The sequence below is a fragment of the Notamacropus eugenii genome, chromosome 2, assembly GCF_028372415.1.
Source record: "Notamacropus eugenii isolate mMacEug1 chromosome 2, mMacEug1.pri_v2, whole genome shotgun sequence".
Lineage (NCBI taxonomy): Eukaryota > Metazoa > Chordata > Mammalia > Diprotodontia > Macropodidae > Notamacropus > Notamacropus eugenii.
Window position 1 is genome coordinate 171,958,757 of NC_092873.1, and position 13,773 is coordinate 171,972,529.

The 13,773-nt window shown below is 37.2% G+C and overlaps 1 long non-coding RNA gene across 2 annotated transcripts in view; it reads right to left on the reverse strand.

Moving 5' to 3' along the window:
• LOC140526556 (uncharacterized) overlaps window positions 1-13,773 on the reverse strand; it is a 124,408-nt gene that overhangs the window by 90,285 nt on the left and 20,350 nt on the right. The window lies entirely within an intron of this gene.

The window sequence follows — 13,773 nt, forward strand, 5'->3', positions numbered from 1 at the left end:
TTGAGGAATACAACCTGTCGCCCTAGATAGGTCACTTAACCTCAGTTTACTGATCTGTTAGATAATAACACACCTGGGGCCTCCCTCACAAGGTTGTTGTAACAATTTAGTGAGATAATGCAGACCAAGTGCAATGTGTAAAATTAAAATCACAAAGTAGGGGCAGCTTTCATTTTTGTTATTATCAGCTTTCATAGGCTATTAGATGTCATAGGTGCAGGGAACACCCAGGGAGGACATACTTTCTGCTAATGTGGTTACAACTATTGTGTAACTCTGACTTCTAGAGGTGCCCAGGCATTCAGAGTGTAAATAATTTGCATAGTGTCACACTGCCAGAATATGCAAAGGTAGCACTGGGGGTGGTGCTGGTGGGTATTAATAAATAAAGCAAGAACAAGGGAAATGATTTGCCCAAGGTCACACAGCTACTAAGTCGCAAAGCTCTGCTGGAAACTCAAGTCAGCTGACTCCAAGGACCAGAGGTTCATTCCACTGCTCAGAAAGCTGCCTTATTTATGTAAAATACAGGTCAGGTCGAAGGTCAGATAAACCAGTTAGGATGATTTCAAAGGGTATACCAATGGCTTTCCCATCTGTATTTGCAGAAAGTAAGCATTCAGAGGGCAGGGACTGCCCCATTTTTTGTCTTTGTGCTCTGGTACCAGGCACACTGACAGGAACCAAAAGATCAACTAGGCCTAATTAGGTTTAAACAAATGATTAACCAAGTCTAAATAGGTTTAAAAAAGTGAAATTCACTAAGTTGAAGATAGAGAGGGGTAAATACATGTTGCTCTAAAATTAGATTCAACAAAAAATTCCTTTGAACCCTGAACAAAAAGTCAACCAGATATTTTGGTGATAATTATGAAAAAGGGGAACTCTGAGGTAGACTAGAGAATCAGGAAAATGTGTGCTTTTGTTAGAGGCTTTTGCTTTTAAGTATCTGGAATGACAAGGCCTCGATGTTAGACTCTGTGGCCTGGTGAGGAGGAGCCTGATATGGACAAGAAACAGGCTGCTCCCCAATCTGCCTAAGCCACAGGCTGGTCATGGGCTGTGGAGTCTGAGGAACTTGGGGGAACCTGATTCTCAGGATAAATAAGAAGTAATTAAGAAAGGCACGAGAATTGAGATGTGTTGGAAAGGTTTCCCGTAGAAGATGAGATTTTTAGTTGGGACTTTTAAAGGAAATAAGTAGGCAAAGATGAGGAGGAAGAACACGCCAGGCATAGGAGACAACCAGAGAAAATGCCCAGAGCCAAGAGACAAAATGTCTCATTCATGAAACAACAAAGAAGCCAGTGTCTCTGGATCAAAGAGTACATGGCGGGGAGTAAGATGTAAGAATCCTGGAAAGGTAGGCAGGGGCTAGGTTATGAAAGACTTTGAATGACAAACAGAGGATTTTATTTTGATCCTGGAGGAGAGAGCCACTGGGGTTTATTGAATAGAAGGATGACGTTGTTGGACCAATGCTTTAGGAAAATCAAGTTGGTGGCTAAATGGAGGATAGATTGGAGTGGTTAGGGACTCGAAATAGGTAGCCCTATTAGCAGTCTATTGAAGTGATGAGGGCCAGCATTACAATGGTGGCAGTAGAAGAGGAGAAGGAAAAAAAGAGAAGAGAGGAGAGGAGAGAAGAAAAGAAGAAGAGAGGAGAGGAAATGAGAAAACCTTATATGTAGTTGGCATAGTGTTGAAGTAAACTGAATATATGAATGAAGCTTGATAAGTAGTCAGCTACCTTTTCAATGAAGGACTCTCTATAAGCTTCTTGCCTAGAGAGACAAACTAGTCTCAGAGAGTGGGTTGCTCTTGAGGAGTAGGTAGGAACAAAATCTGAGGCAGAGGGCAAAAGGGTTTCCTGACAAAGTTTCTGGCAAAAAGAGGTTAATTAAAAATGTTGATAGTCACATACTGTGAATTTTTCTATCACATCTTCCCTTCTTTGGGCTTTATCTTCAGAGAGAAGCATATATCTGGATTGAGCATTTCTTTCAATTTCAGTTCATCACAAAACACATAAAATAGTGTTTGAGAATAATGTCTGAAAGCTTCTGAGAATAGTGTCTGATGGAAAAAGCAGAGCAGTGGACAGAGGGCTAGCCTTGGAGTCAGGACCACATGGTTTTAAGTCCTTCTTCTGATATATACTGGCTGTATAATTCCAGGTAAATTAACTTCTCAGTACCCAGGAAGCCCTACTAAGGTATAAGTGTTCATAGAAGGAATTTCCTCAATGGGTTTTCCCTATACCAATGAAATCACAGGTTTGGTCACCTCCCTAAGAAAAGTATATCATTAGTTATATATGCCCCATATAGGACCCAGTATTCTAAGGAGGATCGTTCATAGCCTCTTGTACATTTATTCATAGCTCAATTACAATTATAGTCAAATTCTTGTCAATTACCTAGTTTCTGACAAAAGCAATAACATACACTGCTTTGCAATGGTTTCTCTTCCTCAGTAGATGACTTCTCACTTCTCTCACCTCCCACTCCTACAATTTTTCTGCAATTAAAAAGCCCACACACACGAGCTACATCATCAGCAATAAATCAGATGTCATTCAATCCCAGTTCCTTTCCTTTTTTCCACAACAATTTGTACTGAATCTTCACTTGAATATGTTATGTATAATTTAAACAGTGTTGTCACAAAGAAGACTTTCCATCCATGATGGTAACATGATTGGTAAGGAATGGACACAGTGGGGAGGGGGCAGACATCTATGCAACATATCTGGAATTGAAATAAACCTGAGTAGCATTTTTATCTTCTGAGACTCAGAATATACATCAAAGCAACGCAGATGTAGGACTAAAAAATATTATCCTCTTTGGCTGTAAATTACAATTTCTCTTTAGTTTAACTTTGACAACTTAAGAATGATGAAATTTTGCCTTAGAAGAGCATCTTTGAAATTGAAAAAAAAGGCCTGGAGAACTGGAAGAACAATGCCTTTTTGTTTCCGGTTTGTGACCATCTTTTTTGACCTGGCCTAAGTCATACATCTTAATAATTTTTGGAAGTGATATTTGTTTTATGAAAATAAAGCCTAATCAACTTGTGACAAATCAATGGTTTTGCCAAGTTTTCTAGGCTTGGTAATAATTACTCACATTTCTGTATCTTTTTTAAGATTTACAAAATATTTTCCATATAGCATCTACCCTGTAAGGTAGGTATTTCAAATATTTTTATCCCTATTTTACAGACTGAGAAATTGAGACTATGGTAAAATGATTCATCAAAGTTATAAGATGTATGAGAGCTATGATTCAAATCTAGATTTCTCTTTATTCGAACTCCTTCCACTATACCACAATGCCTCTCCAAGTGAAGCAAGTCAAGAAGTTTGTAGGTGGATAGGTAGATGTGTCTCTTTACAGACTATCCTTTTGAACATATCATTGTTCCTTAGAATTGATACCAAGGGATAGATAGGTATGTGATGGAATTTCTGTTCGGTTAATTTTATTAATTACAATTAGCTGACATTTTATAAAATGTTTTAAGGATGAAAAGTACTTACTGCACATTCTTACCTGATCCTTACAATGATCCCATGAGTTAAATATTATTATCTCAGTTTTACAGATGAAGAAACAAAGCTTATTGAGTAACATGTTCATGGTGTATAGGAAGTACACTACAGACAGTAAATGAACCCAGCTTCTCTGTATTGATCTATCATTCTTTTCACAACTGTGCAGAATGGGAAGGAATTGAAACTATGAAATAGCATGAGACTCTGGGACTATCTATGGATTTTATTTTTCTATACTTCCTCTTCTCCTTTATTATAGATTTGGTTTTAGTGGTCATGCTATGTGATTTGGTAGATAATGGCATTTTAAATGACATGAACAGTTATCTACAGGCGGTAGTCCTAACATCACAGATCATTCTTCATCTCAAAACCCCTTAATTGGCAATTGAATACAAAATGATCTGTGGTTGCTCTTCATTGGAGTAGTTAATTCAATGTTTTTAATCTGTGATTTTATTGTCCTTTTATTCTCAAAGACAACTGGTTCTGTTTTTGAGGGCTTCCTGGGAAAGGGTTACTTTCAGTGGCCTCAGCAGAAGTCATATTTCAGGGGAAATGCTCAGAGTTGAGTCCTAAAAAATGAATACAGTGGCAGCTTTATAAACAAACACTGTCAATAAATCTTTCTTTTCTTTTCTCATTCTGAGTTTTATATCTTGAAATATAAAAAGTTGGTAGCTTTAGCAAACTTTGATCCTTCAGTATTTCAAGGAATCTGTAAGCTCATTCATGTTGGAATTCTCTCTAAATAGTCCATCCACATCTTGTAATCATGTGACACTATCTCCCACATCTGCCTGTCAATACTCCAGAGAGACTCTACCCAACATTCTAGGGGCTTTCCTATGGATCTCAAGACATTGTCTGTGTAACTACCTCTGGCAAAGATATTGAAGCATCATCATAAGGCATTAACAAAATAATATTGTTGTTTAAAAGATGGGCCTTTGATTCAGGGGTCATTACAAACACTGCACCATTTCTCAAAGGCAATGAAACTTACTCTCTAATTTGAGGCCCAGTTTATTTTACATACTCAATGTCCATCAAAGCTATGTATATTAATGGACCAGTTCATCCAAGCCACATATAACAGTCTGCACAATTAATAGTCTTCATTTTTTTTCCCATGTGGATGGTACTTCTTGGAATCCTTGATTTTCATTATGACTCAGCTCAATAAAACTAGAAAAACATTGTACGCAGTAATAGCAGTATTTGATGATAATCAACTATGGAAGACTTAGCTATTCTGATCAATGTAATGATTTATGATAATTCCAAAGAACTTGTAATGAAAAATGCTATCCACCTCCAGAAAGAGAACTGATGAACTCATTGTGCACATTGAAACATGTTTTTTTCACTTTATTTTCTTATTTTTTTTTTACAACATACCTATTATGACAATGTTTTGCATGACTTCATATGTATATGAATATCATATTTCTTGCCTTCTCAATGAATGGAAAGTGAAGGGAGGGAGATAATTTGGAACTGAAAATAAATATTTTTAAATAAAAATGAATAAATATATGAATGAATGAATGGTCAGCTCAAGTGCCACCTTCTGCATGAGGCCTTTCAGGGTAACCCCGATTGTTAATGCCTTCTCTCTTTCCCTGAAATTTCCTTTGAATCAGTTTTATATACATTTTCTATATTCCTATATACATGTTTGTTATCTCCCTGATCAGAATTTAAGGTCCTTGAAGTTAGAGATGGTTTGTCTTGGTTTTGTCTTCTTGGCAACTAACACAGTGCCTAACACATTGTAGGTGCATAATAAATGCTTGTTGAATCACTTACTAGAAAGTTAGAAAACTCTTTTGAGTAATTATGGACATTTTGGAGGTTCTACATGTTCTGGAACTTAAAGAAATCAGTATGATGTCATTCTGCAAACAGGACCATCTGAAAGACTTCATCTAGCGGGAATCTCTATTTCATTTGAACACTGTTCTGGACACTCTCCAATGCAGAGATACATTCTCTTTTGGTGAACTTATAAGATCTTTCAAGGTAATGCTATGTTCTCCCAAAATGATTGCTCTTTTGTGGTCAAGAATCTATAACTCCATATACCTTTTAGTCAAAGAGATGACTGTGGAGATATGGTCTGATGATGAATATCACTGTGAAAGCTTGCCTAATCCTTTCTCATACCTCCATCAAGGATGCCTTCGTTGCTTGGGTAGATTATTTTCATAAAGATTTTGTAGATTCGGGAAAATAGACATATGAGTCCATAGTTACCAATATTTTCTTAGTCCCTTTTTTGTTGTCATAATAATAAAATCTCTGCTTCCCCCCCCAAAAAAAGTTATCTACCTCTCACTCAGATATCTCAAGAATAAATCCCTCAAAATCTTTGAAACTGTGTCATTCAAAACATTGACCTCCTCTGGCAGCCAAATAACATAGTGAGGAGGATGTTGGGCCTACAGTGAGGAAGACTTGAATTCAAATGTGCCTTTAGATGCTTATTAGCTATGTCACCCTGGGAAAGTCACTTAATCTCTGTCTGCCTTAGCTTCCTCAGCTGCAGTAGTAGTAGTAGTAGTAGTAGTAGTAGTAGTAGTAGTAGTAGTAGTAGCAGTAGTAGTAGTAGTAATAGTAGTAGTAGTAGTAGTAGTAGTAGTAGTAGCAGTAGTAGTAGTAGTAGCAGCAGCAGTAGCAGTAGTAGTAGTAGTAGTAGTAGTAGTAGTAGTAGTAGTAGTAGTAGTAGTAGTAATAAATAGCACCTACCTCTCAGGAGTGTTATAAGGATCAAATCCTATAATTGTAACACACTTAGCACAGTGTCCACAGCATAATAGGTATACTTAATAAATGCTGTTTTCCTCTCCGTATTTGATTTACTCATCTCTATTTTAGTAAACATATGTTGTTAATGTGCTAAACTTAGAGGAAAGCTTTGGAGTCAGGAGATGTGGGTTTGGATCCTTGCTCTAGCATTTACCTACCTACACGACATCAGTTAAGTTCATTCATCCCTCTAGACCTCAGTCTCCTCTTCTCTAACATGTACTTTTGGTATACCAGATGACTGATAAAGTTAGACCTTAAGGTCTTATCCTTCTACTTAACCTGAGAAAAAAATGCGTTGAGCAAATAAATATTCTTTCTACTTTTTAAAAAAGGTAATCTCAAAGCACTTTGTTTTTCCATACTGATGAGAAAGCCATTTTGATCTCCATTTTATTGATGAGGAAGCTGGAAAAGTTACGTTTTGACAAAGATGAAAGTCAGGAAATCAGTTCCCTGGAAAGTCTCAATTACCAATCCAAAGGTTTTAGTCTCTCAACCTCATACTTATCCAAGTCATGCCTGTTAATTAATGTTCGTAACTTTTTAAACTTGCTAAGAGATATTAAAGTGAATTTCCCTTTTCTCTTTTCAATATTTTTCATTTCCTTTTCTATAATCCTAAAATTACATGTTACAAATTATTTCAGCAGTTGTCAATTCTCAATCACATTCCCTACTGCAGTTCTTCTAAACCTTTTTTTCTCCTCTAACTCTCGGCTCCACTTTTACCCTGTATTCAGAAGAGTACTTCTTTATAGGGAAAATTCAGGACATTCTTCATTATCTTCCTTGTCTTTCCTTCCCTGCATCTAAAAACCTCACTAAGTCTTCATCTTTCCTTTTTTCCTGTAACCTTAGACAGAGCTATAGCTAGTGTATGGTGAGTAGTGTTTTGTCTCAGAGCTCTAAAATTAAATGATGCAATTTACAACATGTACTCCTTCAGCAGACAAAAGAACTATAAATGCTCAACTGGAGTTTTCTTAATCACTTCTAATATTTTTTTTATCAAGAATTGACCAATTGCTTGAGGCAAGGGTATAATTTGTATAGGTAATATTTATAGAACACTTTATAAGTGCTAGGTACTGTGATAAGTGCTTTACAATTTTTATCTAATTTGATCTTCACAATAACCCTGGGAGGTAGGTCCTATGAGGAAACTGAGGCAAACAGAGGTTAAGTGACTTTCTCAGTGTCACACAGGTTGTAAATGTCTGAAGGGTAGATTTGAAATCAGATCTTCCTGACTTGGCGACTGGCATTTTATCCAATGTGCCACTTAGCTACCTCAATTTATCAAAAGTTGTTAATTATAGCTCTGGCTTCAGAGGATGAGGGAGCCTGGAATACAAGAGAAAGACAGAAAGAGAGAGAGAGAGAAAGTATCTCTTTATTTCACTGACTCTTCCCCTTGCTACAGATATGCTCATAGGTTCACAGAGTCATAAATATAGAACTAAAAGACCATACAAGCCATCTAGTACAACCCTCTGAATTTACAGATAAAGAAACTGATCACTATGTCCAAGATCATATGAGTGGCATATGACTATGCTAAGTTTCAATATCAGGTCCTATGACATCTAATTCCATGTTCTTTCTACTGTCCCACACTCAATTTTCCCCTAAACTAAAAATACCTCCCTTTGAATCTGTAATTTAATTAAAATACAAACTCCTCAGGCTCTTGCAAGCTGTCTTCTGTCCCTATCAATCAATGGAATTGCCATCTCCAAGGTCACCCATGACTAGTGACGTGCTGGTAAATGTTTAACAACTGGCTCTCAAAAAGAGAAGTACATAGGACACTCCTTTTAAATTTTAGTCTGCACTGTTCACATTTCTTCATCCCTTTCTTAAGTCTAGAAATCAGCAAAACAATAAATGAAGCCCTCAGTTGCAGTACTTGGAGATCTCTCAGATGTCAATGTTCATACTGAGTTAAAGCTGGCTCTAGCACATACCCCGGCTTGGGATCTTTTATTTTGAAATTTAACAACCTTTTCTCAAGACTCATCTAGCCTGATCTTTCTTCCTCATTTGACATTGACATTCACCCCTTCTTTGTTATTACTCTTTCCTTGGCTTCCATCTGCTTTTCCTCCCAACTCTTGTTCATCATTCTCCTCCCAGTCCCTTAGGGTGAGTATCTGTCAAAACTCTGTCCTTCCCCCTTTTCTCCTCTCTCTGTGCAATCTCTCCCTGGACAAGTTCCTCAGTTCTCATGGCTTTAATTGTGAAATCTAAGCAGATGATTCCCAAATCTATCTAACTGTAATCTCCTCCCTGATTTCCAGCCCTGCATTTCCAACTATCTTTTGAACATATTCACTTGTTAGTCCCACAAATAACTCAAACACATCTGAGACTGAATTTATCATCTTCACCCAGAAATCCATGCCCCACTTCTAGCTTTTGTATTTCTAATAATGTCTCTGACTTCCTTGTCCCTTACTCCATGTCCATATCCATGCCAAGTATTTGTCAGTTCTCTTTGTAGGATCTGAAAAGTCTCCTCTCAACTCACATTGCTAACTCTAGTTTATCATCACCTCTCCCCTATTATAATAGCTTTCTACCTAGCATCCCTGCCTCCCACCTTCTTCCTTCGACACATTTTCCCCAGCTGACAGAATAATCTCTCTGATGCAATGAATTGGCCATTTCATTGTGCAGAAATCTTCAGTGGCTCTCCATGGCCTATATGACAAGATAAATTTCCATTCGTTTGGTATTTAAGGCACTCTTCATTCTGATTATAGTAAGTACTTAACAGTTTTTTGGTGAATAGCACTATTTTTTTTCTTCTTGCTCTATCGTCTTCATGGCCAGGGCCAAGCATAATATAGAAGAAACTAGGATTTAGTCAAGTGCTTTATTGTCCTACACAGTTCTGGCCAACAGCTGTAAGAAACAAGCTTAAAGTACACAAAAAAACAATCAGGTTAAACAAGGATTTCATGTTCCCTAAAATATATTCCTTCCTCCTCCCATCCCCCTGATATAACCTTTCCCTCACTCTTACTTAAAGGTCATTCAAACAATCGTACAGGATGCAGCTCCTTTATTCCTGCTTATATTCCTTATAATATCATTGGCAAAGTCTTGTCAATGTCCTGTCCAAGCTCTAACAAACCAGCTGTCATCCTGGTACCCAGAAATCCTACAGTAGTTGCACACCTCCTTCTACAATCCAACACTGAGACTGTAGAACAAGAATCTGGACTGAGATTTCTCTGGTTTGGCATTCCTGTGACTGTGTGGGGGTAGAGTCTTCTTCCTGCTGATGTTCAGGGACTGTGCTTGGCTTCTTAGCTCCAAGAATTCTTTCTCATTGGCACCAGCAGTTCTTAAAATAAAATTCTTGGAACAAATAATAAGAATAGACAAGCCTAAATATAAGCCACAGCTATACTATCATTTCTAAAACTATAGAAATAATAAAACCATAGCCAGTCAGTATCCCTCACCCTGGCCCCCCAACATAGCAAAACATACACATATATGTATATATATTATGTATGTATATATATTATACATATATATATATAATGTATGTATATACGTTCCACATTTTTTTGTAGGAGGAAGGAATAGCTGGCTTCTGCTATTTCCATAGGTTTACCTATTGGCTTTTTGAAAATCATTGTAAGATGACTCATTTCAGAGACGGATTACTTGAACAACTAGAAAAGCTGAATCAGGATGGAATCAAGAATCCCAGAGGTATAGCAGCACTGTCTTTTTAATTTTAAATGCAAATATAGCAACGACTATAGAGAAACATCACTTTTGACACAATTGATGAATCATATAGTTTCTCAAATGGAATGTCAAATTCAGGGGTGGGGAACCTGCAGCCTCAAGGCCACATGTGACCCTCAAGGTCCTCAAGTGTAACCCTTTGACTAAATCCAAACTTCACAGAACAAATCCCCTTAATAAAAGGATTTGTTCTATAAAACTTGAACTCAGTCAAAAAGCCACAACCAAGGACCTAGAAGGCCACATGTGGCCTTGAGGCTGCAGGTTCCCCACCCCTGCTACCATACTATCTGACATTCACACCATAAAAGTAACCTCTCATATCCAGATCAATCAAATCTTTCACCTTATTCTAGCACTGACTTGTCCTTTAAGCTCTAAATAGAATGAAAATGATCTTGATCTGAAGCACTTTTTTCTGAACCAACATATTGTTTCCAAGGATTTAGTGAAAGATAGTAACTGGAGTTCTCTCCTGTTTCTGGATAACAAGGCTGTGTACTGTGATACTTTACTAATGTCCTCCAAAAATAGTTATGGGGCAAATAAAAATAGAGGGAAGATGTCTACTCCCTCTTTCTCTTTCTACCAATGTCACTGGTTGGATAAGCTTTCAGTCAGTCTCAAGCATATAGGGGAATTTTTATTGACCGGTTTATTGTTCCCTGGCTGACCATCCTGACATCACCTGACAAATACCCAGCCAGTATTTGGGAAAGCAAGAATTAGGACTCCGGTTGTGTCGTTGACCGCCTTCTTTTCTCTTTTGTTTACTTAACAAAAGGAGAAAGTCTGGCACTTACAAAGCAACAGTGAATATTACCAAATCCTCAGATTTCTGCTGTAATACCTTGCATGTGAGGTATTACATGTAAGGGGATAGGAGAATCCTTCCAGTTTAGCCCTAACCATCCCCATCCCCAGACAAGAGAGTCTCCTCCCAATCCTAGTCCCTCTCATTTTTTCCCAATGTGGTTATAACACTGATGGACAATTAGATATCATAAAAGGAACTTGAAATATCCATCCTGGTAGAATAACAAAGGAGCCATACTGAAATCTAAACTAGCATTGGTTTAGTCTTCAACAAATCAGCTCTGCTGGATCTACTTTCCTTTTCACATATTTGTATCTATGATTTTCAACTCTTTGCTCAGCTCTGTTCATTCATTTAATTTGTTCTTGAGTTTTTAATTTTAATGGTTATTCTACCAATTCATATTTGCTCCCTTTCAGTTTTCTCATGTTGCTTTTTAAGAAACAATAAGGGGGCAGAGCCAATATCATGGAGTAACAGCATGGAGTTGCTAGCGCTCTACCCCCAAACCCAGTCAAATACCTCTTAAAAATGACTCTAAACAAATTCCGAAACTGCAGAATTCACAGAATGACAGAGTGAAGCAAATCTGTAGCCCAAGACAGCCTGGAAGGTCACCCGGAAGTGTCTATTGAACCCCAGTAGGGATAAGAGAAGGGAGGGGTTGATAGAAGGCAGGGCAGACTGATGGAAGGGGTAATCAGAATGCATGATGTCAGGGTGGGTGCAGGGGAAAGATGGGGAGAACATTTGGAACTCAAAATCTTGTGGAAATGTCTACTGAAAACTAAAAATAAAATAATTTTTTTAAAAAGCGAAAAAAAAAAGAAAAAAACAATTTATTAGTCAATTTTACCCAGAATTCTTATCTTTTAAAATAATAGATTATTTTGATGTCTTTTGTTTTTATATTGCATAAATTTCCCTCTTATCCATTCTATTACCAGAGAACAGTTCCTAATAATAAGGATTTTTTTTTTAAAGAACAAGACTAATTATCACATCCTTAAAGTCTAATATTTTATGCATTTCTCCACACCGCTAATCCACCACTTCTGCAAAGAGGATAGGTAGAGAGGTATCTTCTCATACGTCTTCATTGAGGCTGAGCTTGGTATGTGTAAGAATTCTCAACTTATTAACAAAAACACTACATTAAACTTGACTATCCAAACCTATTGCATTATTTATTTTGCTTTATTTCCTTTCCCCAATTACTGTTAGTACTTAATAGGGCTCATTATAACTGATGCTATAAAATTTACAGACCACTTTGTCAAATCTCATTTTATCCTCACTCAAAGTTAGGTATCTTATTTTATTTCATAGCTGAGGAAATTGAAGCTCAGAGAGGTTAAGCAATTTAACTCTCTTCACAGGGCTGTTACAGGTTAGAACCAGAATTTGAAACCAGGTCTCTCCTGTCTTCAAGTTCTTGACTTGCCACTGTACCACACTATCTCTTGCATTAGGTCACATAAATCCTTTCTAGCATCTGTATAAGGTAGCCAAGGCATGAATCATCTCCATTTCTAAGAGGAAAATTGAGGCAAAGCTCAATCCTGACTTCAAATCAGTATTTAGGTCACTTAGGGGCAACTAGGTGGTGCAGTGGATAGAGGAGTCAGGAGGACCTGAGTTCAAATCTCACCTCAGACGCATGACACTCACTAGCTGTGTGACCTTGGGGCAAGTCACTTAACCCCAATTGCCTCATCCTGGGTCATCTCCAGTCATCCTGAGGAATATCTGGTCACTGGATTCAGATAGCTCTGGAGGAGAAGTGAGGCTGGTGACCTGCACAGCCCTCCTTCACTCAAAAACAAAGTCAAGTGCAAGTCATGCCATTATTTCTCTGTTGGCATGGTCTTCTTTGGCAACAAAGGATGAACACACACATTTAGGTCACTTATAAAACATGGCAGACAAGGCCTGTGACAACATAAAGACCAAACAATAGATTTAATCAACTGGCTACTTTAGGGGAAAACATTAGTCTAATAAGTTGTTTGATTTACTGGCATTGTCCTACAAAAATAATGGAAAATGCAAAACCTAGCTAGGTGTTTAGTCCCTTAAATCCTGGTCCTTCACATATGATTTTGAATTCCCAGTAGGATTCTAATGTCTTTCCTGGGCCCAGTTGTCATCATATTCTTGAGAGAGTCTTACAAATAAAAAATATCTTTCATTTTCTCTTTCACTTCTCCCAAGGTTCCAGTTTCTTTTTCTTTGACTCTTAAAATATAAGCAAAATCAAATCTATATAAGAGAATTACCAACATGTAATTTTGCTCCTCTGTCAATTTTCACCTGAACATCTCTCTAATAATATTTTGTCAAGAAAATTCAACATGTTTCTGCCTGTGGAAGTGTGTCTTTTTCCAAGTATTCAGTGAATCTCTCCATTTTCTGAATTCCCATGGTACTTAGGAGTCTGTAGTTTACGATGTAGTACAGATTAAAATTGGTTTTATATCATTCTCAAATCATTTTATATTAGTCTTGTTCCCTTAACCAGATGGTAAGCTCCTTGAGAGTGGACTACTTCTTATGTATCTCTTATATTCCATTATAAAGGTTAAATCTATACTGAATATGAAAAAAATACTTAATAATTCACTCCCAAAGGTACTAGATCTAAATTTATCTAATGAGCCTTACTATATGTAGTCACCTACCATACTTTACTATATTCCACTATTTTTGTTGTTGTTCAGTTGTTTACCAACATGTCCAACTCTGTATGATCCTATGTGGGGTTTTCTTGGCAGAGATACTGGAGTGGATTGCCATCTCTTTCTCCAGTTCATTT